The sequence below is a fragment of the Mobula birostris genome, chromosome 2 (genome assembly GCF_030028105.1).
Source record: "Mobula birostris isolate sMobBir1 chromosome 2, sMobBir1.hap1, whole genome shotgun sequence".
NCBI classification, from domain to species: domain Eukaryota; kingdom Metazoa; phylum Chordata; class Chondrichthyes; order Myliobatiformes; family Myliobatidae; genus Mobula; species Mobula birostris.
Window position 1 is genome coordinate 115679237 of NC_092371.1, and position 27898 is coordinate 115707134.

The 27898-nt window shown below is 43.2% G+C and overlaps 1 protein-coding gene across 7 annotated transcripts in view; it reads right to left on the reverse strand.

Moving 5' to 3' along the window:
- Positions 1-22634, reverse strand: part of LOC140190165 (tyrosine-protein kinase Fyn) — a 233482-nt gene extending 210848 nt beyond the window's left edge. For 6 of the 7 annotated variants that reach the window (XM_072246720.1, XM_072246739.1, XM_072246679.1 and 3 more), the window contains exon 1: positions 22457-22634. The gene's annotated coding sequence lies outside the window, so the exon portion shown is untranslated. The remainder of the gene's footprint in view (positions 1-22456) is intronic. The other variant, XM_072246748.1, reaches the window with a different exon arrangement.
- Positions 22635-27898: the final 5264 nt, after the last annotated feature.

The window sequence follows — 27898 nt, forward strand, 5'->3', positions numbered from 1 at the left end:
ACACGTGGAATTTTCTATCACAGAAGGTCATGGCGGACAAATCAGTCTAAACATTCAAGGAGACAGGTAAACTTTGACAGCAGAAGATCTGAATTTGGAGAGGAGGTGGGAAGAGGGTAATTAAGTGACAGTTAGCCACAATGGCATTGAGTGTTAGAAGAGGTTTGAAAAGCCGAATGCCCCATTTCTATTCCTATTTTGTAGGCTTCTATTTGCCAGAGAACTAGACTCTTCTGAAGCACAGCCAATGTTATCACACAGACGAGCACAAAACAGCGTACAGATGAAGAAGACACACCAGAGAGTCTGGAGCAACAAATTGCAGGGAGAACTCAGCAGATCAAGTCCAGATGGAAGTCTTCAATCAAAAACACTGACTGTCCATTTTCTTCTGTAGATACTACATGACCTGCTGAGTATTGTAAAACTAATTACTAGGTGAGGGAACTGTTAGGTTCTGTAACTCCAAAATGAATCCAAAAAAAAAACACTGGAGCCGGGAATTTGGGTCTACTTAGTTTTCTCTTAGAGAGGTGCTCACATACTTCTTACATACAACCTATAATGAATTATGTAAACATCGAATGCTTAATCAAACCATATAGTTTTTTTTAGGCATCTGTTAGTCTCGTGAGACCATGGATTTTCGCCTTGTAAGGTTTCCAGGGCACAGTCCTGGGCAAGGTTTATGGAAGACTGGCAGTTGCCCATGCTGCAAATCTCCCCTCTCCACACCACCGATGTTGTCCAAGGGAAGGGTATTAGGACCCATACAGCTTGACACCGGTGTCGTCGCAGAGCAACGTGTGGTTAAGTGCCTCAGCCAAGGTTCGAACTAGCAACCTTCAGATCACTAGATGAATGCCTTAACCACTTGGCCATGCGCCAACACAAACCATATATTTACAATATCAAATATCACTGAAATATCCAATACACTACTCTCCTCCCTGCTTAGCTATAAATTCTAACTGAACACAGTAAATTTTAAGTTATCCCATTCAGACCTAAAGATTTAATCGCCGCGGAGGATTTATTACTCGTGAAGATGATGTCTTTCCTGCTTGGCAGGTGAGACTAGTGGCTGTGAAAATGTCTGGTTCTGGGACATCCTCCATAGCAGTTGACTCTGGGATTACAAGTATTTCGGACAGCTCCGGACACACTGGCATCCCAAACAATGCACGGCAAGGGCAAGCTGCTCAATCAGCTGATCTATCCCAAACCACCAAAGCCTTGAGCCAACCCGTTCATTTTGACCACGCCTAGATGACTAGCATGGACCTCGTCCAATGCTTCAGCTCTCAGCTTGGATGGTGCAAAAACTCTCAATCTACATGAGGCAACCACGTCACGGGCAAGTTCATCCCGGTGCTGGTAAAAACGAGGGAACTGGAATTTCTGCTGTGCATTCCAGCCATTTTGGGTGGCCATATAGAACTGAGACAGTGTGGGGCTGTTCTGGTTTGCCTTTGGATCATCTCTGCCGCAGTACAGCAACGTTAGATTTGCATTAGGGAGAGTACGTCAAGGGGGAATGTCCTCTTTTGTAAATTGTTCAGCTATTTCCTTTTCCAAAGGTAAACAGGGCCATCCATCAGAATTTCCATGATTAGTTGTTCTCAAGTTCGATCTTGCAATTGTGTCCTCTAAGAAACAGAGCCCCTCTCTGCATTCATGCTGCTGCTGTTAGTGGAACACCCTCTATTGGATTGAAAATGGACACCAGCGGCTGATGATCAGTAACGAAGGCAAACTCTCTCCCAAATATTTAACACCCCAAACCAGACTCAAGGCCTGTCAACCTGCGCGAAATTTTTCTCTGCAGCGGTAAGGGAACATGATGCAAAGGCTATGGGGCGTTCACTTCCATCACTCATAACATGTGACATGACTGCACCTATACCATAAGGCAATGCATCACAAGCAAATCTCAATGGACGTAGTGAACCATAATGTGCAAGTATCGTGTTTGGTGCCACCATTTTCTTCGCCTTTTGGAAAGGCGCCTCACACTGCTTTGTCCATTGCTATTTCTTCCTGATCTGTAGTAACGAGTTTATGGGGTAGAACACAGTAGCCAGGTTTGGCAGGAACCTGTTATAGTAATTGACAAATCCCAAAAAGGACCACAGCTGTGGCACGTTCATTGGCCTTGGGACACCACCACTGCTTGAACTTTCTCAGCACACTTGTGTAATCCTTATGCATCAACGGTGTGACCACAGCAAGTGATGCTTGGTTTAAAGAATTCACATTTGTTTAGCCTATAATCTTCTAATCTTTGTAATACTCAAGATGTGCGAGAAGTTGAATTTTTATTAGTTTGCCACTCACTTCAGGTGCAAGCCATATTGTTAGCTTTCACATTGTAAAATTCAAGGTTACATGGTTGGTATCACCCTCATCATTATCAGAATTTTCCATCAACAGCATACAAATTAGCGCTCTTTCTTGAAACTGAAACTTGGTTTTATTAGATTTTTCTCTTGCCTGTGCTGTGCTTTTATTCTTGCCTGCCTGACGTACGCTTTGTATGTGCCCTACTTTGTAGCATTTTCTGCCAGACTTCCTAACCAGATTACCACAATCTGTGCGGATTGGAAATAACATCTCCACCTCGCTGACAATCAACACTGGCGCACCACAGGAATATGTGCTTAGCCCACCGCTCTAGTCTCTCTATGGCCTTGACCGTAGGACTAGGCATGGCTCAAATGCCATCTATAAATTTGCTGATGATACAACTATAGTTGATAGAATCTCAGATGGTATTATCTTGCTCTTGTACACCCTCTCATCACCATTTAGTTGAGTGGTGTCATAGCAACAACCTTGCACTCAACAATGACAAGATCAAAGAACTGACTGTGGATTTCAGAAAGGGTATAACAAGGAAACACATACCAATCCTCATAGAGGGATCAGAAGTGGAGAGAGTGAGCAATTTCAAGCTCCTGGGTGTCAAGGTCTGAGGTCCTAACCTGGTTGCAACATATTGATGCAGTTATAAAGAAGGTAAGACAGCATCTATATTTCATTAGGAGTTTGAGAAGATTTGGTTTGTCACATAGAACAGTTGAAAACTTCAGTAGATGTACCATGCATTCTGACTGGCTGCATCACCGTCTGGTATGGGGGGGGGCGAGGGGCTACTGCACAGGCTTGAAGCATGATGCAGAAAGTTGTAAGATTAGTCAGCTCCATCATGGGTGTTAGCATCCATAGTACCCAAGACATCTTCAAGGAGCAGTGCCCCACAAAGGCAGTGTCCATCATTAAGGAACCCCACCACCCAGGACATACCCTCTTCTCATTGTTACTGTCAAGGAGGAGGTGCAACCTGAAGGCACACACTCAGCATGGAACAGCTTCTTCCTCTCTGCCATCTGATTTTTAAATGGCCATTGAACACATGAACACTACATGAATACTTTTTTATAAATTAATTTCTGTTTTCACTATATATGAAACACAAGTAAATTTTTTAAAGTATGATGTACATACACACACACACACACATACTTGCTGTAATTCATCTATTTTCTACAATTATCATGTATTGCATTGTACCGCTGTCACAAAATTGACAAATTTCACAACATGTACTGAATTTCACAACATGTACTCGGTTCTGATTCTGAAGCCACACACAAAATGCTGGAGGAACTCGGCCGGCCAGGCAGCCTGTATGAAAAAGAGTAAACAGTCAGTGTCTTGGGCCAAGAGTCTTCAACAGGGCTGGTGAAAAAAAAAAGATGCCCCTGATTCTGACATTTAATTTTAAATCTGCATTGGTCTCATGTATGCAAGGCCCTGCTATAATAGTAACACATTTTTGTTCAGCCAGGCAGGTTTTTACTTAGACATTGCAATTTTGTTCATGATCACTTTCATTCCTGACTACAAATCAATTGCGTCTTTGACTACTGTTTCCATTGTTACAGCAATTCCAACTGCTCTTTTAAAATGTGATTTGTGCTCCAGTTAGGAGCCATTTTTGAATGCTTCTTTAAGGTTCCACAAACTAAATAATTTCTCAGTACATCATTAAGCCCATCACTGAACTGACAATGCTTGGACAATTTCTTCACTTCAGACTTGCAAGCTGAAATGGACTCCCCTTCCTTTAGATTCAACTTTTGAAATCTAAAGCGTTCTGCAATCAACAATAGTTTCAGTTCTAAACATCCCTGCATTACATTCATGATGTCGGCAAAGCTCATTTCATCTGATATGATTGGAGCAGTTAAACCCTTAAGCAAATTGTGTGCTTTCCCAACGATTACAGTCAGCAAAACTGGACCTAATTTCTTATCGGTCATTCTATTTGCTTTAAAATACTGCTCAATTCATTCAGTATACATTGTCCAGTTATCTGTTGTGCAAGCAAACACATCTATCTTTCAGATGTACCCAGCCATTTCTGTTTGTTTATTTATTATCAATTATCACCCAATACTCACTGTTTATGAACCTGTTTAGTACGTTTTCTGCCTTTTTTAAAAAAAACTCAAACGTTTCTCTCCCCCTTCCAAAGAAAAATGTTCTGCGCTTCAGCAAATAGGTAGTCATCTGGGGTTGGTTTCAAAACTTCCTCGTCACCACTGTTATATTTTGTAACTCTAAAACTAATCAGAAGAACAACACAGGAGCGGGGATATGGGTTGACTTACTTTTATTCTAATGAGGCGGTCACATATGACCTGGTGGCATAATGATGTATGCCATATACGTAATTCTTACATACAACCAAAAATGAATTTTCTAAACAAACAAGAAATGCTGAATCAAGCTATACATTTACAATATTACTCATATATTACTGAAATATTATAAACACTACAGGAACTCTTTTTAAAATGCTAGAGCCTCAGCTCCCTCTGGGGCCCCAACAAAGCATCAAACCAGATCAAGAACACCTGGAGCCAGAGGAACAGACTGCTTAGCACTCCCACACATTCCATCTCATGGACATTTCTACACCTCAAACCTGCTTGCACATTACATAATGTTACCTGTGGAGTGTGGAGGAGACCGAATCAAGGTGTATGAAATTAAGGGTCTACATAAAGTTGGCAGTATCCAGCACTTCCCAATTATTTATTGTAGCCACTCCCGGAAACTTGCAAGTGCAAGAACAAATAACCACACAACACAATGATACAACTGGATTGAAAACACTGTCTGAAAAGGCCAATGCAAGTACAAGTTTGTTGTTGTAAATCCTCTTGCACATGCTTGGAATACTTTTCAACCCCCAAGACTAAAGTCTTCTTTTATCTGATTAAACAATTGCACAAAACACAGACTAGAAACTGAAGCAAATGTTGTTTTGCAAAGCTGACTAAGGTCTCCAGTGTCACACAATGGTGGTCACAGTTCCTCTGCATTTTGTGATAAGACTCAAGGCCAGGCATTGTCTTACAAAACATACAAATGCTTAATGGCAAATGCAATTCAGTGGAGTCTGGTTAATTGGGACACATCGGGACCAGTACATTTTGGCCCAATCAAGTGGCTGCCCCAGTTAGCCAAAGTTTCATGGAGATTAGTCAAAAGGGTATAAAAAGGCAAACTACCATTTAACTAACAAATTATGTATTTAAATGAAATACAGAACAAATTAGAACACTACTAATACTATAAAACTATTAGTTCCTAATTGACACTGGAGAAATTCATCCAGTGTATGCTGTCGTGTTCTGCTCATTAACTGTCAGTGAACAACATCAGCCCAAACATCTAGTGTAGATAGTGGACTGCCTTCATAGTAACACTTCTGATGATTGCATCCTCCAAATCTTCATTTTCATTGTAACATTCAAGATGATTGCTGACGCCTTCAAATTCTTCATAGTTCCTAACTAGTGAAATCATTTCATTTTCACTCCCAGCCATTTCTGGCATCCAAAGCCTGAACGCTTGACACCACAGTGAGCAAAATAGTTCCCGATTGTCTTTCTGCTGATTTCTCACCATCTATCAGTTACAAGTATCAATGCTTTTTGAAAATAAATACATGCAACTGACGCTATTTAAAAACTGATTGCTCTAAGTATGGTGTACAGTCTAACAGCTGTACAAGTTAATATGACTGACACTAGTTAGAAATTGTTCGGCAACAGTCTCCTGTCCCAATTAAGTGGTATAGTGTCCCAAATAAACAGAGGAAATCCCAGCTATTTTCTCGAGTAATTTTTGTTCTTTAAGAATTGTCCCAAATAAGTGGCTGCCCAATTAACTGATGGCTAATTAACTGAATCTACTGCAACTTTAAGCAACAAAGGGAGATTGCGAAGTCTACATCTGCTCTCTGTGGAAAGCGAGGGTGATGTTGAGCTCACTGCAATTCCTAAGGGAACAGGCAGATTAAGAGATCCACTTGTGTGGATAATTAAACACAGACCCAAAACTGACCTGATGACTAATCTAAATGGCACTCAAGTAAGAGGAAAAAACCTCCTGATACCTGACCATTGATGACCAAAATCCTAGTCCAACACAGTGTGGCAAGACACTGTCCAACATATATTTATTTCTATAATCCCAAATACGTGATCATGTATCTAAAGAATCAATCCCATCGGATAACCAGGCTGCAGCTACAGATAAAATATAAGCAACAGGTTATGTTTCAGAGCACTGCATAATCTAGGACCAACCTGGTGTCCACAGATCCCTTGTTTAGTGGTCAGGGTCCATGGCATAAAAAATATTGGAACCCCTGGACTAAGGGACGCATGAGGGCATGGAAAGTTTCCATTCAGCAGTTTTATGCAGCGAGTGGTGCATCGTCATTATCACATGCAGTGTTGTATGACGCAGGTGATCATGGTCTTCCACCTCTCTTTAATCTGAGAAGTTCCAATAAGCAATTCAAAACTTCTGCCTGTCCACCCCCTGATGTAGCTCATGAATATCATATGCAGTCGACTGCAACTTTTCTTCCATCAGTTTTTCCCACCACTGCAAGATGTTCCAGCTACTCTTTCCTCAGTACATGTCTCAGGAATCCCATCTGCCATTTCCTGATTGATGACATCAGCTCTCTTGTTATTCTGGCTTTTCACAACACTTCTTCATTTGTTATTCTGTCCTTCCATGATATTTTCATTATTCTTCCCAAAAAAAACACATTTCTGCAGCTTCGGGTCTTCCCGCATTTTGCTCTGATATTGTTCAATGTTCATTTCCATGCGTTAGTGCGGAATGAATGTAGCACCACAACATTCTCAGAGGTGCACATGACACAAAATGACAGGGAAGGAAAACTCTTTCAAGCAGAGCTTCGCAAGCCTCTTGCAGTGTTGCAAAGCACTTTACAACCAATGAACCCTTTCGACGTGCAGTCAGTGATGCCTAGGCAGATAATGGAAGTAAAACCAGTGGTGAAAAAAGTCAAGAGAGGAGATCAAATGTTGTCTTTTGAGATTCACCTCAAATGGAATGAAGAGACTTTGGAGATTTTGAACCAAAGCTTCATAACCAAAAGATTTCGTATTTTCACATTTTAAATTTTTCCTTGCGACACAAAGGAGGTGATTGAGCCCAATGAGTCTATGCCGACTTTCACAGCAACTTCAATTCCATACCTCCATTTATTTCTCCTTGTAAGCCGTGCACTCATCTTAAATACTAACTCTTGACCAAGATTTTGTCCCATCCAAGTTTCAATGCATGTGAATGATGCTCAAAGTGAGGTATCTTGTTGAAACAAAAACGTATCCAAGGAGCAGAACCCAACTCAGACAGATTAACCTTTCTAAAGCTTGTGAGACAACAAGTTTATCTGGAAAGACTTTAGTAATCCCCAAAGTAATTGTCCACAACAATAATTCCTTGCATTAGAGATAAAGTTACCCTTATTATGCCTTGAAATCTTTACTGGCTGTTTTACAAAGTTATCCAGAAAATCAACCCATTGGGACAAAGGTGAAGGTTTACTAAAATGTCTGACTTTTTAAAACAAAACATATAGAAATACAGTGATGTTAGGCTGGGGGTGAGGGAGAAAACGGGGGGAAAAAACAAGCTTGTATCAAAAATTAAGTTCTTTCAACTACAGTTATTAAACAGATCATTGCGCTCTTTTATTTGGGGCTTGGGAAAGCCAAAGGTTGAGGTCTCAAAAGTACCGCTGGTTGAGATGCGGAGGCGACCAGAAAGAGAGAAAAAAACCCCAGCCTGCCACCAGAAGCAAGCAAGCAGCAGAATGATGTCAAAACATCGGACTGGTACCATCTGCAGGCAGGACACATCCTCATTCAAGCTGACAAACTGGGCTGAGGTAGTACGAAATGGGGGGGGGGGGGGGGAGGGCGCGGTGGGATTTCTACCCAGTGAGTACCGGAGGTCAAAGTGAGCCTTCGATCATACCAAATCCTGCATCCTGGAAACTGTTGCACCTAATTTAAACCCACATCCTGCATCAGCAATCTCACTTCAGCAAAAGTTAACATTTCAAAGGCCACAGCCCTGTGGTAAGAACATCCGGGTTGCATTTCTAAAGTACTCTGTGATAGCTTTCAACCGAAATGTGTGGGGCCCCTCTGGGCACTGTGAAAAGGTGGTCAGAGTTAAAGTTCGAAACAACTGAGTGAAAGCATGGGTACAATTTAAAGATAATAAATAGCTCACAGAAAGCTGTATTCTTACAGAAGATTCGACATATCAAATTATCACGAGATGTTTCTGAAAAGTGCAGTGAAAGTGACCTGACACCATCACACAAGGGCAGAGGACTGAGTTTGGCTTTCAGAAAGACAGGGAGCTGGTAAACTCAAACATTAGAGTGTTAAAAGATGCTACAGTTAAAGTAGGACAAAGAGGTTGTCAGAGGGTGACAAAGAATGGAAGAGTGCAGATTCCCCTCCGAAGTCTGTGGCTGGGGGAATTGACCAAGTCATGGACAGCCAAGGCCAGGGTAGCAGTTCAAAGAAGGGTGAGAATCTTAAAGTGGAGGTTGGATTAACCAGGCTCAGCAAACAGAGAGGGGAAGGAAGAGAAGTGTGCGAGTCCGAGGATGTAGGCATGCCACAGGGTGATTGAGTTGGAGGGGGAGAGAGTGTGGGAAGCAGAACTTTGGAAAAACATGTCTGAAGGTAACGTATGGAAACAGCTGAGGGAGGCCATGAATATGGAAACAAATGGTGTATTGTGCCGTCTGAGAGGCATGGGGAGTCTGGTTTAGTTCCAAAGGTAGATCTAAGAGACCAAAAATCGAGAGGGTGAGTGCACGACAGTCACACATCAGCCTCATACAGCCTTTCTGCATCACTATTCTCTCACTGCCCTCTTAAAAGCATGCTGACATTCAAACTGAAGCTCTGGTGAGCAAAGCCCACACAGAGTCTGAACAGCCAACCACACCAGGCCCAGGAGGAGAGACCTATTAGTTGGGGTTCTCTGTCAGGCCATGGCATTTCATTCCCAACTGAACTCTGCCATTAGGAATTTGTGGAGATTTGGCATGTCACCATTTCTACAGATGTACTGTGGAGCACATTCTAACTGGCTACATCACCATTTGGTAGGATGGGTGGGATAGGGGGCTACTAAATAGGATTGAAATAAACTGCAGAGAGTTGTAAACTTAGTCAGCTCCATCATGGGCACCAGCCTCCATAGTATCCAGGACATCTTCAAGGAGGTGGCATTCATCATTAAGGACCCCCATCACCCAGGGCATACCCTCTTCTCATTGCTACCATCAGGAAGGAGGTACAGAAACCTGAAGACACACACTCCCGATTTCTGAATCGACCTATGAACACAACCTTACTAATTTTATTTTTACTTTTGCACTACTTAACTATTTAATATATACTTACTGTAATTCACATTTTTTCTATTATTATGTATTGATTTCTACTGCTACTGCAAAGAAAACAAATTTCATAACGTATGTCGGTGATATTAAACCTGATTCTGATTCCAAGGGAGCCATCTGTGTACACCCCTCTCCCCTTGCTCAGGGAGAGTGCAGAGGCATCCAAACACACCCAGGAGGTTAATGCTAACATGCTGGTATCTGGGACTGGAGCACGTGAACAAAAATAGGACCTCAGTGTGCAGGTGCCATCTTAAATTCTTGCGCATTGAACTGATCGTCCTGGCTTTAACAGAATTCCAGACAAGCAGAGGATGACTCACAGTCCAAACTTGATCGCAGCCTCTAGGCAAAAGACAAACTGTGTTTAAAGCTGCCCCATTGAAGAGCTGGGAAGAGAATGTGGTTAAGAAGCTACGTCGAGTAGTAAAAGCAGCTCTCAAATCTACATAGGCCTTAACATAGTACCTTAACTTCAGTGATTCAGTCTCTCCCTCAGTGTCATACACATGAAAACAGGTCCTTGGGCCCAAGTCAACAATAATCAAACACCATCTGCACTAATCTTAGATCAATCCCATTTGATTTCCAACACAAAAAGAATCCGCCATTTATTTACATTTGGGGCAATTTACAATTATGTTTTGAAACTCCAAGACACAAAACTAACTGAAAGCAAAAACGTGGAGCCAGAAATAACATGTCTTAGTTTCATTTTTTACTTTACTGAAAAATACACTTATGATGTAGTGGTATGATGACGTATGCCATTCATGTACTTTTATATATAATCTGTAATGAATTATGTAAACAAAGAATGCTTAACCAAACAATATTACTGAAATATTAAATACACAACAGTGACCAATTAACTTGCCAATGCATGTCTTAGGGATGCGGTTGGAAATTGGAGCACCTAGGAAAAAGCCACACAGTTGTACAGACGGTGCTGGAAATCAAAATTGAACCCAGGCCTTTGGAGCCACAAGCCAGCAGCTCTACTGTGTCAATGAGCCACCTCCTCCCTCCACACTATGGATCTCTATCTCCATCAGCTGCCCCATTTCACCAGAAAGCAGAATCACAAAACCACAATTCAGTCCCAGACAACTTTTTGTAAAAGTTCCATATCACCACACATGACTCAAACCAATTCTACAATTCCCAGACAGCTAACCCATCATCTGTTCAAACTAAAACCTCTCCGCTTATTAAAAAAAAATCCAACTAATCAGATCCAAAATTCTTTGCAGATGAAGGACGCAATGGGAAAGGACCAGGGTTTGTTTTAAACAAGCAATGTGCATTTGAGTAGCAAACTTAATTCAGCAAACCACCCCACAGCCTTGACCACAGGAACATTCAAAGTTCAAAGCACGTTTATTATCAAAATATGTATCCATTACACAACCTTGAAATACATCTCCTTACAGGCAGGCACAAAACAAAGAAACCCAAAAAGTACCATTAAAACAAGACTGTCAAACAACTAATGTGCAGAGAGAAAAAAAATCATGTAAACAATAAAAGTAAGTAAATAGCATTCAGAATGAAAGTGAGTCTACGGACACAAAGCCAGGCATCACTACGGCCGAAGCAGGCCACAGCCTCAGTTCAGCACAGAGCCGAGTAAACATTGCAGAACAAAATTTAAACAAAATTTCTTAAACGAACTTTAAAATTTGGCATCATGATCTGCACAGACATCACAGAACAGCACAGCAAGAGGGCCTCAGGCTCCTTTAAAGTCTTTCCCCTCTCACCTTAAACCTACCCTCCTACTTTTAGGTTCCCTTTCCCTGGGAAAGGGAGAGTGTACAAATACCTTAACAATGACCCTCAAGATTTTATACACCTCAGTCTCCTAAATTCCATGGGATAGTGTTAAAGCCTCCGATGGAATGAATAAATTCAGAGTGGAGCAGAAGCTGAGCAGGATTTCTCGGGCCAGCGCAGGTTTCAGAGACAAAAGGATGGAGGGTGGATAGATTGGACAGCCAAGGCGGATGGCAAACGTGGACAAGTTGGAGGTTAGCTCAGAATGACCTCAGGTTTTCAAATATACCTGCAGGAGCAGTTCAAAGCCCCAGAAAATCCACCACCATTTGCTCCAAGCTTAAAAATGCAGTTTGACTTGATAGATAAATTGCAAGACAAGGTAACTTCCATAACGGAGTAAATCTTTTTCCAATGCAGAATCGCAGGAGGCAGCAGATGGAGTTTGCATATTTATGTGGCACTTACGAACATCTACGGCTCTCTGACTGAATTTTTACAAGTCCCGCGGCTTCACGTTGTGCCACGGTTAGCTATTTCAGCTCGGGGCATTCTGCAGTACGGAGTTCAATTCCAGTGCTGATCCGTAAGGAGTCTCTGTACGTCCTCCCCGTGGAATGTGTGCTTTTTCTTCAGGTGCTCCACTTTCCTCCCACAGACAAAAACATTCCAGGTAGGTTAACTGGTCATTGTAAATTGTCCTGTAATTAAGTTAGAATTAAACAAGTTTGCCAGGGGGTTGCTGTATCGCCAAATAAAAGATAAATAAGTGGTCCCAGCAATTTACCAAGCAATGAAGGACAGATTTCCTTCATTGAAAACCTTGAATAATTTATTCCAGATCCATCAAAAGATTGATGTTACATTTCTAGCCTTTCATAACCAAGGTAAAGCAACTCCCAAATGGATGAAGAACATATTCTCCATTCTTCACTTTGAGGTAAAATTTAAAAGTAATATGGCAAGCACGCCCCAGTTTAGAATTAAACAAGTCCTGATTCAAGATCTCAACAATTCCTCTACCTCCCCTACTCCCTCCCACCTTCTTGGTACTGCTTGACCTGCTGAATTCCTCCTACAGTTTGTTTATTTCCACTAGAAAAATCAAAGCCAGCATTTATTGCACATCCCTAATTGCCTTTGAGGATGGTGAATTACCTCCTTTGCCATCCTTGAAGTGTGGCTGCTCGCACAATGGTGTTAGGAGGGAGGTTCAGGGTCTTGACCCACCGATGCAGGAACAGCAAACCATTCTTGAGTCAGGATGGTGTGTGGCCTGGAGAACAGTTCCCAGTGTTCACACACTTTTGCTGGTTCCGTGGTGAAATTTTTCCAGAGGAGTATGGAGACTGGCCCCTCAGCCTGGTAATGTATTCAGACCATCAAGCCCCCATTTTCATCAACCTCATTCCAACCTAGCCACATTCTCACAGCTCCCCGCAGACTCAGCCAGGCAACCGGGGCAACCTACAGCGGCCGATGAGCCTAGCAAACCCGCATGTCTTTGTGATGTGGGAGGAAAGCAGGGGCCTGCAGCTGAGTTTATGCAAGATGGCTGAGTTGATTGATTGATGAAGCTTGTTCAAAGAGCCGCATCTTACACTGGCTGATTGTTTTTGTCTTTACAGCTTCCTGCTCCTACCCACGACACGGACTCTTACCAACGAGAGGACGTGCTGTTGTGACTGCTGCACCAACTCCTACCAGGGCAATGCGTGGCTATGAATAGGGTGAGAGAATGACTTCAAGGAGCGATGCTTCAACAAGCCGGCATCCATCATGAAGGGCTCCCATCACCCAGAACATGCCCTCTTCTCATTGCTACCATCAGGTAGGAGATACAGAAGCCATAGGGCGCACACTCAGTGATTCAGAAACAGCTTCTTCCCCTCAGCCATCCGATTCCTAAATGGACATTGAACCCATGAACACTACCTCACTACTTCTATTTTTAATTTTTGTACTATTTATTTAACTATTTAATATATAAATATACCTACTGAAATTCACATTTTTTTCTATTATGTATTGCATTGTACTGTTACCACAAAGACAACAAATTTCACGTCAGTGATGTTAAACCCGTTTCTAATTGCTGACACTTGTAGTCGAAGGCCCTGCAGTAAGGCTTGAGCCAGGGAGGAAGTATTGGGAGACTGAAGCTGGAGAAACACACCCACAGGCACTGGAAAGAGATGAGAGATGAGGGAGATCATTACTCAGAAGACGAAAGAAAACAGATTTAAATGTTTGATACAGCATCGTAATTGGTGGCAGGAAAATCCCTCACTGGTAGTAATATTTATACAACGAAGGCCAGGACGCAGAAACAGTGAAGAATGGGCCATTCATCACTTTGAACCTGACGAATCTGTTGAGTCAGGAATATCCGTGGCAGACAACTGTTGCTGAGCGAAAGGAGACAGGAGATTCACCAGGATTGAAATTTTGTAGGAATGAGTGAAGATTGGATAGAGTAGGGCTGTTCTCTTTGGGGGGGGGGGGTTGAAAGGAGTTAGGAAGACAGTTGTTTGTAAAAAAACCAGTGCATAAAATCAGGTGAGGCTCAAGAGCAAATAGGAAAGGCTCAGCTTCCGCTGAGGTAAGTGGTTAAAACCCAAATAACATAGACTTAAAATAGCTGGATGCATTAGTGGAAAAGTGAAGAAACATTTTTTGACACAGGTGGGGTGGGAGTTTGAAACTAGAGGCAGACACTCTCAATAAATTTACAATTTACTTAGATGTATGTTGTGTATTTAACATTTCAATAATATTGGAGTAATCTTTTACATGTATTGTTTGATTAGGCATTCTTGTTTGTTTAAATAATTAAGCATTATATGTTAAAAATATGTTAGAACACAAGAAATAGGAGCAGGAGTCGGCCATCTGGCCCATTGAGCCTGCTCTGCCATTCAATAAGATCATGGCTGATCTGACCATGGACTCATCTCCACCTACCTGCCTTTTCCCCATAACCCTTAATTCCCCTACCTTGCAAAAATGTCAATTGCTTACATCATCCTGCTATGTGATATATGCCCATCTCGCTTAAAGTAAGGAATGAACTAGACCCATATCTTTGGACTCCTGTGTTTCCTGTGAATTAATTTAATTCTCTGAAGTTACAAAACCACAATGTGCACACGAAGAGCCTCGAGCTGCAGGGCAAAGGAGGTGGAAGGCGTTCCTTCCCCCTGTTAGCTTACAGGTCACCCTGGGGCAAGGTGTAGCACCTGCTTAACCTCCCATCCCCGGATCAGGGTCACGTGATCACAGGTCCTGGTTATGTTGACTACCGACGTCAAGCAGACAGCCTCTGAAGAGTATTGGTAATGGCTGGGGTCACCTGTCTTGTAAAGACACTGCCCAGAAGGCAATGGCAAACCACTTCTGTAGAAAAATTAGTCAAGAACAATTATGGTTGAAAACCATGATTGGCCATCCATATGACATGGCACAGAATGATGATGGTGATATGATAAGGATATCAAGGATTGGATTCTCCTCACATTCCGTATTATCATAACTCTTACTCCAGCCAGAGGCCTGGCTACATTCCTTGTACTCGGCTGTAATACCGTGAACACAAGAACACACTATAGGAGAGGGCACAAGTCAATTGCCCCAGCACTCAACATGATCAAGGCTGGCCTGCACCAGGCGTCAGCTCCTCCTCCATGTCAATCCAAATGTCCACTGCTTCAACCTTTCACGAATTAATCTCCCTCATCTTTAAATACAGCTGGTGATCTAGCATCCAGAGCTCCTCTGGGGTAGGGATTTCCAGAGATTCAACAGGCTCTGCAAGAAGAAATTCCTGCACAGCCCAGTCTTTAAAATGTCTTGCAGCTAAGTCTCTCATTTGAGACTCTCCCACTCGTGGTAGCATCTCAACATCCACTCCCTTCCGTTCCCTTAGGAACTTTTATTTTTCAATAAGATCATTTCTCATTCTTTTAAGCACCGCATAATGGCTTAAGGCCAGTTTAAAGGAGCCCCAGCTAAGTACCAATGAGAGAATTTTTTTAAAACACCAAAGCACATCTGCTGTGGACTCAATATTACTGATCTATAGCCGATGGGAACATGAAGCTAACAATCTATACTCAGCTCCTTCAAGACCACTACAGCAACGAGAGCCAAGACCTTCATACCAATCATTTGGATCTGACATAGCACTGTCTCCAGGGATGAAGAAGTCCAACAACTGAGCAATCCAATAAAATCAGCTGATGTAAAGGCTGGTCACAAATGCACACGTGCACCATTTTAAATCTGATTTCTAAATCCAGCTTTGACTTGCAGACCTCCGATTTGGCAAGCCACAGTTTCACTTTGTAAGCAATGAATTCAAACCAACTCCAACATCTCAATTAAAGATTGGCACTCTCAAGATAATTTTATATTTAAAAAAAAATAAAATAACCGCAGATATTGGAAATCTGAAATAAAAAATGCCAAATACACTCAGCTGACAGGCAGCATCCATAGAGACAGAAATAGAGTTAATAATTCACAAACAGGAGAATATCTGCAGATGCTGGAATTCCGAGCAACACACACACACAATGCTGGAGGAACTCAGCAGGCGAGGCAGCATCTATGGAAAAAAGCGCAGTCAACGTTTTGGGCCGAAATGCTTCGGCAGGACTTTGTCCTGAAACGTTGACTGTACTTTTTTCCTATAGATGCTGCCTGTCCTGCTGAGTTCTTCCAGCATTTCATGTCTGTAACTAGAGTTAATAATTCTCTGTACTGAAAAGCTTCTTCAACGCCCCCCCCCCCAACCACTTCCTTTCAAGTTCTGATGAAGGGTGTCGGCCCGAGATGCCGACTGTTTATTCCTCTCCATAGATGCTGCCTGATCTGCCGAGCTCCTCCAGCATTTTGTCTGTTGCTTTGTGTCAATAATCAACTTGAAACATCAAATTAAATCAAAAGTCTGAGGTGCAAAGGGAATTTGGAGTCCTCACGCAGGAGCCCCAAAGGTTAATTTGCAGGTTGAATCGCCGGTGAGGAAGGTGAATACAATGTTAACGTTGATTTCAAGAGGAGTAGAATATAAAAGCAATGATATAATACTGAGACTCTATAAAAGCACTAGTCAGACCACATTCTGGAGGATTGTGAGCAGTTTTAGGCCCACAATTTAAGAAAAGATGAGCTGACATTGGAGACGATTCAAAGGCAGTTCACAAAAATGATTCTGGGAATGAAAAGCTTATTATATGAGCAGTGATTCAAGGCTCTGGGCCTGTACTTGCTGGAATTTAGACAACTGAGGGGAATCTCATTGAAACCTATTGAATGTTGAAAGGCGTAGATAGAGTGGATGTGAAGAGGATGTTTCCTATGGTGGTGGAGTTTAGGACCAGAGGACACAGCCTCAGAATAGAGGGATGTCCACTTAGAACAGAGGTGAGCACAAATTTCTTTAGCCATAGGGTGGAAAATCTGTGGAATTCATTGCACAGGTGGCTGTGGAGACCAAGTCACTGGGTATATTTAAAGCCAATGTTGGTTGGTTCTTGATTAGTCAGGGTGTGAAAGGTTATGGGGATTAGGTGGGAGATTGAGATTGAGAGTGAAATGGATCAGCAACGAAAAAATGGTGGAGCAGTCTTGATGGGCTGAATGGCTTAATTCTGCTCCTATGTCTTATGGAATTTGAGCTGGTGTCAAAATCTACTCATTTTTAAATGTTGAGTTCTCAGAGTTAGAGTTATACGGAACGGGAGTAGTCTCTTCAGCCTAACACATCCACGCTGACCAAGATATCTATCGAAGTTAGTCCCATTTGACTATGTTTGGCCCACTGCAAGGATTAGTGGAAATACCGCTCATTTCTTTGAAGTAAGGGAAGACAAGAGGGCCAAGGGATGGAACAACAGTTACAAATTTCTTTCACTCCTCCAAACAAGACAAAATTCCTGTGGCTTTCTTCTACGCAGTAAATTTCCACGGTTTTGTAAATGGAAGTCCTGAACTTCCATTTAATGAGAGATTGAGAAATACTTCATTGCAAAACACCAACATCGTTAAAAACTTCCTGCTCCAATTAACCAGTGAATCTGTGCAAACATAATGGGTGCAGTACTCTTAAGACATGGCTTCTATGTCATGCAGTCTTCAGTACTCTACAGCACAGATAGTGGGAAATACTTCCCCAAAGTTCTAAAACTTGAAGCCATAAATATTGATTGAGAAGCAAGAGGTTTAGAGGTCATCAAGAAGAATTTTTTTTCCCCACACTGGTGGTCAGAACGTGGAATGCACTGCCCAAGAGCTTGATGTAGGCAGGTATTTAAGTATCAAGCACTTGAGTCATCAATACATAGAAATCAATGGACAAAGAGCCGATAAATATCAAATATAGGTATCGGACGGTTAGCATGGATGTGATTAGCTGAGTGGCTGCAAGACTAAATATAGGTGTAGCATTGCAGAAAGCAACAAAGGCTGTGTTGCTGGTTTACTAAGATGTTCCTTGGAATAAGAACATACAAGTGCATAGAATGATTTGTTTTATGGGAGGCACTTGCATGAAGGAGGATGGAGAAGTTGGAAATAAACTCAGGCCAGAACAAGGGTTCCCAACCTGCAGTCTGCGGACCCCTTGCTTAATGGTATTGGCTCATGGCATAAAAAAAGGTTGGGAACCCCTGGTCTAGAATTTAGTAGACTCAGATGACCAACAGTCCAAAGATGCGCTAGGCATCCTGCAAGTGTCACTATACTTCCGACACCAACATAGGATGCCCGCAACTTACTAATCAATGTGTCTTTGGAATGTGGGAGGAAATCAGACTGCCCGGATCAAAGGAAGAACCTATAAACTGCTTAGACAGCAGTGGGAATTCAATCCTGACCACTGGTATTGTGCTAGCCATTACCAAATCTACGCTAGATGCAAGAGATTTTGGTAAAAGAACAGGAGAATGTTTCAACATGATTACCAAGGCAGTGGAGTCCACATTGAAGGATGTTGGAAGATGTGTGTGAATGGATCACAGAAACCACAAGGGACATGGCTGCTGATTGTATGGAAGACTACCAATAACCAAATCACAAAAAGAGTAGCATTGGCAGCATGGTGGCTAACACAAGGCTCTACAATGCCAGCGATCTAGGATTCAATTCCCAATGCCATCTGTTAGGAGATTATAGGTTCTTCCTGTGATCATGTGGGTTTCCTCCGGACGACCTGGTTTCCTCCCACATTCCAAAGACATATGGGTTAGGAAGCTGTGGGCCTCCTACGTCGGTGCTGAAAGTATAGCAACACTTGCAGGCTGCCCCAGCACATCCTCAGACTGTTGGTCGTCTACACAAAGGACACCTTTCACAGTGCGTTTCAATGTTTCAATGAACATGTGACAAATGAATCTAATCTTCATCAATACAAACTTGTTGGACAGAACACCCTTCATGTAACACAAGCAGTCTGGAATTTACATGTGTTTCTACTCGTGTCTCCCCCAACTTACTGGGTTTGAGACAAATGAGGACTGAGAGGCCAAACGTGGAGACCTGTCTGCTCTCTGATAAACAGAAAGATGGTGTTATTTTGAAATTATCACAGGTGTACAAGATGATGAGAGGCATTGATCGTGTGGATATCCAGAGGCTTTTTCCCAGGGCTGAAATGGCTAACATGAGGAGGCATAGTTTTAAGGTGCTTGGAAATAGGTACCGAGGGGACGTCAGGGGTAAGGTTTTTTAAAAAACAGAGAATGGTGGGTGTGTGGAATGCACTGCCAGAGGCGGTGGTGGAAGCTGATACAATAGGGTCTTTTACGAGCCTCTTAGGCACGTGGAGCTTAGAAAAATAGAGGGTTATGCGGTAGGGAAATTCTAGGCAGTTTCTAGAGAAGGTTACATGGTCGGCACAACATTGTGGGCCGAAGGGCCTGTAACGTGCTGTAGATTTCTATGTCCTGTGTACCCTGGACAATTGCTTAGAACCAACATGACTGAAAGATCACCACATCACAATTGTTGTAATATTGCTTCTGGTTTTGGCAGACTACATTTCAAGAATGATGCTTCATCAGTTGTGAAGGGTCTCAAAACATTCTTAAATTGATACAATTAATGTTATATAAACACATCTTCCTTTAATATTGAATGTAGTAGGCATAGCAATGCAAGCATACAACAAAGGTCTAGTTATAATGGCCATTTCCCTAGACATAGATAATCAGTACTAAGCAGCAACCAACAACTTCAATAAACCACTCGATCCCAAATTGCTTTTTATTCTGATTTAACACCAATTGTTTGTATCATCAGTGTTACACTGAAATATATAACCAGTAAGGTTAGCTTCATTGTCCTTTTACAGATAAAGCACTAAATGTTCAGCAGCTAATTTATACATTAGGAAAACCATTTCAACACACATTTCAAGTTCTCTGTGGGATGTATAAAGGTCTCATGGCAAATGATATCACACTGAGAATAATTTATGTGCATATTGATTAGGTGGAGTCCAATGTATTTCTCTTTAGCTACACCTTTCCCAGTAATCCTTCAGAAATGCTAATTTACAGCTATTAACCGACTGACAAGCAATACACAAATTCACCCACGCAATTGCACAAAGTAGAAATCCAATAAAAGACCCACTTCACATTGGGCAGGGTGTCTACTTAGAGGATTCAAGAGGAACTTAATTGGAAACAAACAAGTAGATAGATTTGGGGTGTGTGTGTGTGTGTGTGTGTGTGTGTGTGTGTGTGTGTGTGGGGGGGGGGGGTTGGAAATCTTTCCCTGAAGCAGAGACAGTAAACAAAACCAGGACCAACATTTGGAGAGTCACAACCTGTGGGATCTACGGACCAATAACTAGAAAGTGAGAGTGATCTGAACACTTTGGCCTTGTAACCATGCAAGCTAACTCAGCTCTTTAAGTGCATTTCCAGTGCCTACAGTCAAGAAGCACAGACACAGGTTCATCAGGCCACTATACACATCAACTTCCTTCTATTCCAAGGGTTTTCCAACTTTTTTCCCCCTCCTGCCATGAACCAATACCATTGACCAAGAGCTCTGCGGATCCTTGGCTGGGAACCCCCTGTACCATTCCCATCTACCAGTACCTGGCCAGCAGCCTTGCTGATTCAAATGCTTCTCCAGATACTCCAGATAGTGGAATTCCAGGCTCCACTATCTTCCCAGGAAGTGTGTTTCCCATTCCAGACACCAGGGAGAACCTTTGCTCCTAGATCCCCTCCAACCCTTTTACTTATTCATCCTAAACCAATGCCCTCTGGTTTTGAACTATAGAAGAAAATTACGACTATGCACCCCATAATTTCGAACATCCCTGTTGTCCCCGCAGAAGGTACGACAGCCTGAAAGCGTATACTACCAGGCTGAAGGGCAGCGTCTACCCGAATGCTAAGACTACTGGACGGACCTCTTGTACCACAAAAAGGACCACTGACCTCGATCTACCTCATCATAGCCTTGCACTTTGTTGTCCGCCTCTATTCTGTCACTGCTTGCCCTATTGATGAAATTTTCTTTATGAACGACGTGCAAAACGAAGTTTTTATTCATTGAGACAGTAACAGACCAATCTTCTCCTCAGCCTGGTTTGCTCCAAGAAAAATACAAACCCTAAATCATATAAAGTTTGGGCTTTAAAAACAAGCGCAACTTTTTTTTTAACCGAAAGACTCCAATGAAAAGCAACGCGAGCGAGGCTGGATGACCGGAGCCCGCCGCTGTAGGGTGACGGCACAAGGGCTGCTCATTATCGGCCAGGGGCCAGGGTCCGGGGCAGCAGTGCGGAGAGGCATTCCCTCCGGAGAGGCGGGAAAGGACCGTCAAAGCGGCGTTCACACGAGAACCATCAATTATTTTAATACTGAGTACACGTCAAACGGACTGAGATCACCACGAACAACAAAAGCTCGTACCCAACCCCGGACTAAAATAAATCAAAACTGTTAGGGAAGGGGAAAGCACGAAGCCTGAGAGACAATGGCTTGAAACAAAATGTGTCAATTGGGAGATACGGGGATGCAGTCAAAAGCTAAACAAAATGTCAAATTGGGAGCAACCAGGAACACCACAAACCCGTTTTGAATAATACAAGTTAACACAAAAGGAATCTCTGCTGGGCTGACAGCGAGAGCGAGGGGGGGAAATCGTGCAGGCTTTCGCGGGTGGGCTGGGAAACAATGTAGCAAATCGCTGTTTTCAACATGAATGTATCCGCAGGTTGATCATCTGTAAAGTTTGGAGACTTCACGCTGCCGCTGCAAGCATGCCGTCGCCTCCGAGCCGATGTTCTCAGCATCGAAGGAACCTCAGAAAAATAACGGGGCTGCTAGGCAGAGCGAGTGAGGATAAGATCAACCGAACACAACTTGATGCCCGTCGCCACCCTTCTGTCAATCGGGGAGGGAGAGCAGTGTGGGTGTTATTTATTTATTTATTTATAACGGTACCCAAAACCTCAGAATAACACGGCACAACAACAACAACAACAGATCACCTTTTGTCCAAAAACATTCACATGGAAGTTGCGATGCATAATTGCGTAACGCCGAGGGGTGGGGGGATTAACAAAAACACAGTATTTCTAATTTTAAACGAGACACGCAGTAAAATCTGCTAGGTGTAATGCCAAATGCATGTAGAGTGTGGCTGCCTGGTGTGAGCAATCTGGTGCAGATTCTCTCTCTCTCACACACACACACACACATTCCGAACCTCTGTCCATCTCACCAACAATTCCCCTGCCCAAAACATTCAATGCCAAACTTCGAATTAAACAACAAAGTCGTTGGTATAAAAATACAATTAAAACAATTTCCTGTTCTTGCTTACCTGAAGAGCCTTGGGGCTTGCATTCACATCTCCCTTTGCAAATCCCCTCCCTTACTCTGACGCCCACCCTTTGCGCTTCCTTTATGTTGAACCTCCAGCTTCGCCCCGACTCACTCTTTGTGCTGGGGGCGAGAGCTCTTACGTCATTAGGCTCACCCTCTCACACGAACTCCGCCGCTCGGCGTGCAACCTAAACTGATGAAAGTCCGGAAGTGTCGTCACTGCGGAAAGAAACAAATGGATGACGTCATAATGGTAATCGAACGGGGCTGGGTTCTGAGTCTTCCCTCGTGGCGGGAGATGATGCTTTAAGTCATCCCTGGATGGAGATATTGCTGGGGCTTTGGAAAAATTAAAATGCGAACTTAAAACCGTGTGTTAGATTGCCATTCTGACATTACTTGGCCGTTGCATTTAATACATTATACTTATTGAAATGTATTTTGGCATTGTTTGACTTATATAGTTTTAATGGACTAGAAATTCACAAAATAAATCTTCGATGTTTTCAGCCCGCTTCAGCCTCCATGGATGTTGCTTGACCTAAATTGTAGATGTTTAAAAGCGCGATGGCAAGAGTTCAGGATTAGATTCAAAGATTCAACGCACATTTATTATCAAAGAATGTATAAATTATACACCTTGAAATTTGACTGCTTATAGGCAGGTACAGAGCAAGAATCCTGAATAACCCAATATTTAAAAGACCAAAAGTACTACTGTACCGAAAGAGAGAGAGAGAGACAACAGATGTAAGCCAACGGCATGTCCCTGTTGACGTTAAAATTAGGGAAACGTGGTTATTAAAGAATATTGTGGGTTTAATCAGGAAAAAGGACAAGACACATTAGGCACAGGAAAGTGGTATTGATATAACTTCATAGGGTATATCGTCAAGTTTATTGTAGAGTCAAACTTCCACAGGATATAAAGGCCATGAAAATGAGCTTTCTGCAGTTGCAGCACAGTAGATTACAAACATACTGTAAATTCACCAACCCCTCTAACAAACCTCCGCAGATGTATTGTTGGGAGCATCCCCATCGGTTGTATGGTGATCTGGTAATGCAATTCAAATGTGCAGAAATGTAAGAAACTGCAGGAGGTAGTAGACTCAGCACAAAGGCTCATCCCTCCCCACCTTTGTGAGTATCTACATGAGGTGCTGTCTCCAGAGGCAACATCAAAGACCCTCACCATTTGGGCTATGCCATCTTCTCACAGCCACCATCAAGCAGGGAGTGCAGAAGCCTGGAGTTCTACCTCACCAGGTTGAAGAGCAGCTACTGCACCCACACAACCCTAATCACCTTAGTATGCAACACTTCAACCAATTTGCACTACAATGGCTTTCTAAAAAATCTTCTTTCTTAATGCTGTATAATTTATATTTAATTCACATTTTTGTCATGAATGCTTGTATCAGATGCTCTATGTCTGTGATGCAGGTGCAAGTAAGTTTTTCATTGTACCTCTGAATACATGTACATCTATTCATGTGACGACAAACAAGTCGCATCTGGAATTTCCAGTTGGTGGACGATTTTCCTCCACGCCGCTCTGACATGTTGGGAAATCATGTACTCAGCAGGTTACAGCAGTAGTTTGCCTTTGCCTTCTGCCGGGTGAGTTTAAAGAGATCACCAACTCTTGCAGTGGATGACCAGGATGCCTAGGTGCCTCCGTTGTGCGCTTAGCACTCCACCACGCCTGCTGGCCTGCCTTCTTGACTGTTGGACCATTAATCAGTCTCTTCCGCTCAATCCGCCAGGGCCAGACTTCACACGCTGGAATAGACAAATCCCCTACCTCACCAAGGGTCGAAGACCCGTCGGCTACTCTCACTTGGTTTAGCCCGTCTGCCGAGACGGTTTACCGGGGTGTGGCTGCTGCTTGTGTTACAGCTACTTGGAGCCACAAGTGAGAGCTGTGCGCCAGGAGGGGACCAAAGGTGGACGAGCTGTCCTGAAAAGGGCATGGCAGGCCCACCCACCAGAGGTGCTACCCCTCCCTAGACACCCCATATACCCCAATGTGAATTATACATAACGTATATGACAAAAATATATACAATGACATTAGTGCATTGAAAAAGAGATTTGGACAAACGCCGTGCTTTGGTTTTTCAGGTCAGTTCGAGAACCAAATGGCAGTGGGGAAGAGTTGTTGAACCTTGAGATGTTGGTCTTCAGGTTCCTGTACTTCCTGTCTGATGGCAGCATTGAGAAGAGTGCATGGCTCACACACTGAGAGTCCTGGATGATGGTTATCACCTTTCTAAGATATTGCATGCCACAGACATTCTCAACAGTGGGGAGAACTGTAAGCATGGTGGAATTGACTGAGTCCACTACTGTCTGTACTTGCTTGCAATCTTGTTCTTTGGAGTTTCTGGATCAGGCCATGATGCAAGCGGACAGACTGCTTTCGGGTGTCTGCCTGTAGAAGTTTGTCAGTGGTACGCCCAATCGCCTTAACCGCTAATGAAGTAGGAAGTCTTGTACACCTTCGTCACGGTTTGCGCCTCTGTCCTGGGCCCAGGGTAGGTGTTGATACCCAGGAACTTGGAGGTGCTCACCCTTTCCACCACACACACCTTTCAGTGATATAGGAGAAAATTTGAAAGAAACTAGGAGGGCATAAATGGGCCATGAAATGACCTTGCCACGTAGGACTTATCATAAAATCTTTTATCAGTATATTAAAAAATTGGAATTGGTTTATTATCACATATGCCAAGATACAGTCAAAAACTAACCTTTGCAAGCTCACGATACAAATCATTTCAAAGGTTATGTACATTGAGGTAAAACAAAGAAAAACAAAATGCAGAATATAGTGTTACAGTTACAGTTGCTGAAACAGGTGCAGTGCAGGTAGACAATAAGGTGCAAGATAGGTTAGATCTCAATATCAACAGTTCATCATTAATATTTATTTATTTATTGGGATACAGTGAGGAATCGGCCCTTCTGGCCCTTCGAGCCACGGCATTGAACAATCACCCAATTTAATCCTAGCCTAATGACGGGATAATTTACAATGACCGATTAACCTACCAACCTTTGGACTATGGGCAGAAAACAGAGCATCCAGAGGAAACCTACACTGTCATGGGGGAGTGTATGAACTCCTTACAGACGGTGGTGGGAATTGAACCCGGGTCACTGCTCCTGTGAAGCGCTGTGTTAAACACTACGCTACCGTAGTGTTTAGCACAGTGTATACCTTCTTGATGTATATGAAGTAAGTTCCAGGGTTGCAAGGCAATGAGTAAGAGGCGGTCCTTGAGCCTGATGGTGCACGTTCTGGAGCGTTTGTGTCTTCTGCACGATGGAAGGGTTTAAGGCTTTAGAGCTGATATATACCCACGAATTGATGGGGTCTATCCCAGGATGTCAAAGGAAGATTGGGGCACCGCTTCGTCGAGCACCTCCGCTCCGTCCGCCACAACAGACAGGATCTCCTGGTAGCCACCCACTTCAACTCCACTTCACATTCCCGTTCGGACATGTCCATACATGGCCTCCTCTACTGACGTGATGAAGCCAAACTCAGGTTGGAGGAGCAACACCTCACATACCGTCTAGGTAGTCTCCAGCCCCTTGACACGAGCATTGAATTCTCCAACTTCCGGTAATTCCCTCCCCCTCCCTTCCCCATCCCTATTTCACTCTGCCCCCTCCCCCAGCTGTCTATCACCTCCCTCATTGTCCTGCCTCCTTCTACTACCCATTGTGTTTTCCCCTATTCCTTCTTCACCTTTCCTGCCTATCCCCTCCCTGCCTCCCTTCCCCCACTCCTTTATCTTTCCCCTTACTGGTTTTTCACCTGGAACCTACAAGCCTTCTCCTTCCCACCCTCCCCCCACCTTCTTTATAGGGCCTCTGCCCCTTCCCTCTTCAGTCTTGACGAAGGGTTTCAGCCCGAAACGTTGACTGATCATTTCCACGGATGCTGCCCAACCTGCTGGGTTCCTCCAGCGTGTTGTGCGTGAAGATTGCTGGAGTTCTGATGGAGAATTTGTATCTCTATTAGCCATGTGTGAGGAACCAGAAGATTTGGAGATTGTCCCCTTGTTCAAAAAGAGCAGTAGGGAGTAGAGAGGATATCCCAGATGGGTGGGGGGCTTGATTATGTTGGCTGCTGTTCCAAAGCAGTGAGAAGAGTAGAGAAAGACCACGGGGCGATGCTGGCTTGTGTGTTATGCTGTGCTGTGCCCATAGGTCTCTGCAGTTTCTTGCAGTCCTGGGTAAAGCAGTTGCCATACCCAGACATCCCACCTTTCCCGGAAGTTCCCGGAGTCTCCCGCATATTAATAGTGGCTCCCTGATGCCCGCAAATTATATACAATATCCCGGAAATCAATTTTTTTGAGAGCGAGTGAGAGAGAGAGAGAGAGAGAGAGAGAGCGTGCAATGGCAGAATGTTCCAAAAAAAGAAAATATAAAACATACATCACCCCAGACTACACTAAAGTGTACCCCTGCCTAATAGGGGTCAAAATAATGACAGTGTTGCTCGCTGCACTGTTTGCAACAGTGACTTTTCTATTGCCCATGGTGGGTTAAGACTGTAAAAGACATGTTGAGGTGAGTTTAACAGGTGTCACTCATTCATCAGCATAGCTAACGTTATTTAAAACTAGCTGGCCAGCTGCTAAGGAGCTACTCTATTGCAGACATCCCACCCCTCCTGGAAGTTCTGGGAGTCTCCCGCAAGTTGATGGTGCTACCTCCCTGAAATGAGTTTTTGCAGGGAGGGATGTCTGCATACCAAGCTCTGCTGCATCCATACTGGATGCTTTTTATGGTGAGTCTATAAAAGTTGTTGAGAATCAACAGGGACATGTCAAATTTTCTCAGCATCCTGAGGAAGTAGAGACGCTGTTGTGCTTCCTTGGCCAGAGAGTTTATGTGGTTAGACCAGGACAGGCGATCGGTGATGCTTACACCCGGGAACTTGAAGGTTTCAACTATTTTCACATATTAGAATCAAGATGCCAGTGAAAGAAGGAGCAGGTTGCCTAAGGGACCAAGTAGATACTAAAAGCAAGGATATAATGCTGAGCTTCTGTAAGGCAGACCACATATGGAAGTATTGTGAGAAGTTTTAGACCCCTTATCTAAGGAAGGATGTGCTGGAATTGGAGAGGGCTCAGAGGAGGATTACAAAAATTATTCTGGGAATGAAAGGGTTAATGTATGAGGCGTCTTTGAATGCTCTGGGCCTGCACTCACTGGAGTTTAGAAGTACGAGTGAGGATCTCATTGAAACTTATTAAATATTGAAAGGCCTAGATAGGGAAGATGTGGAGGGGATGTTTCCTAAAGTGAAGAGTCTAAGGACATCACAGCACAAGGACATCCCTTTAGAACAGAGATTTTGAGGAATTTCTTTAGCCCACAGGTTTCCATCTGGAGTTCATGGACCCCTTGCTTA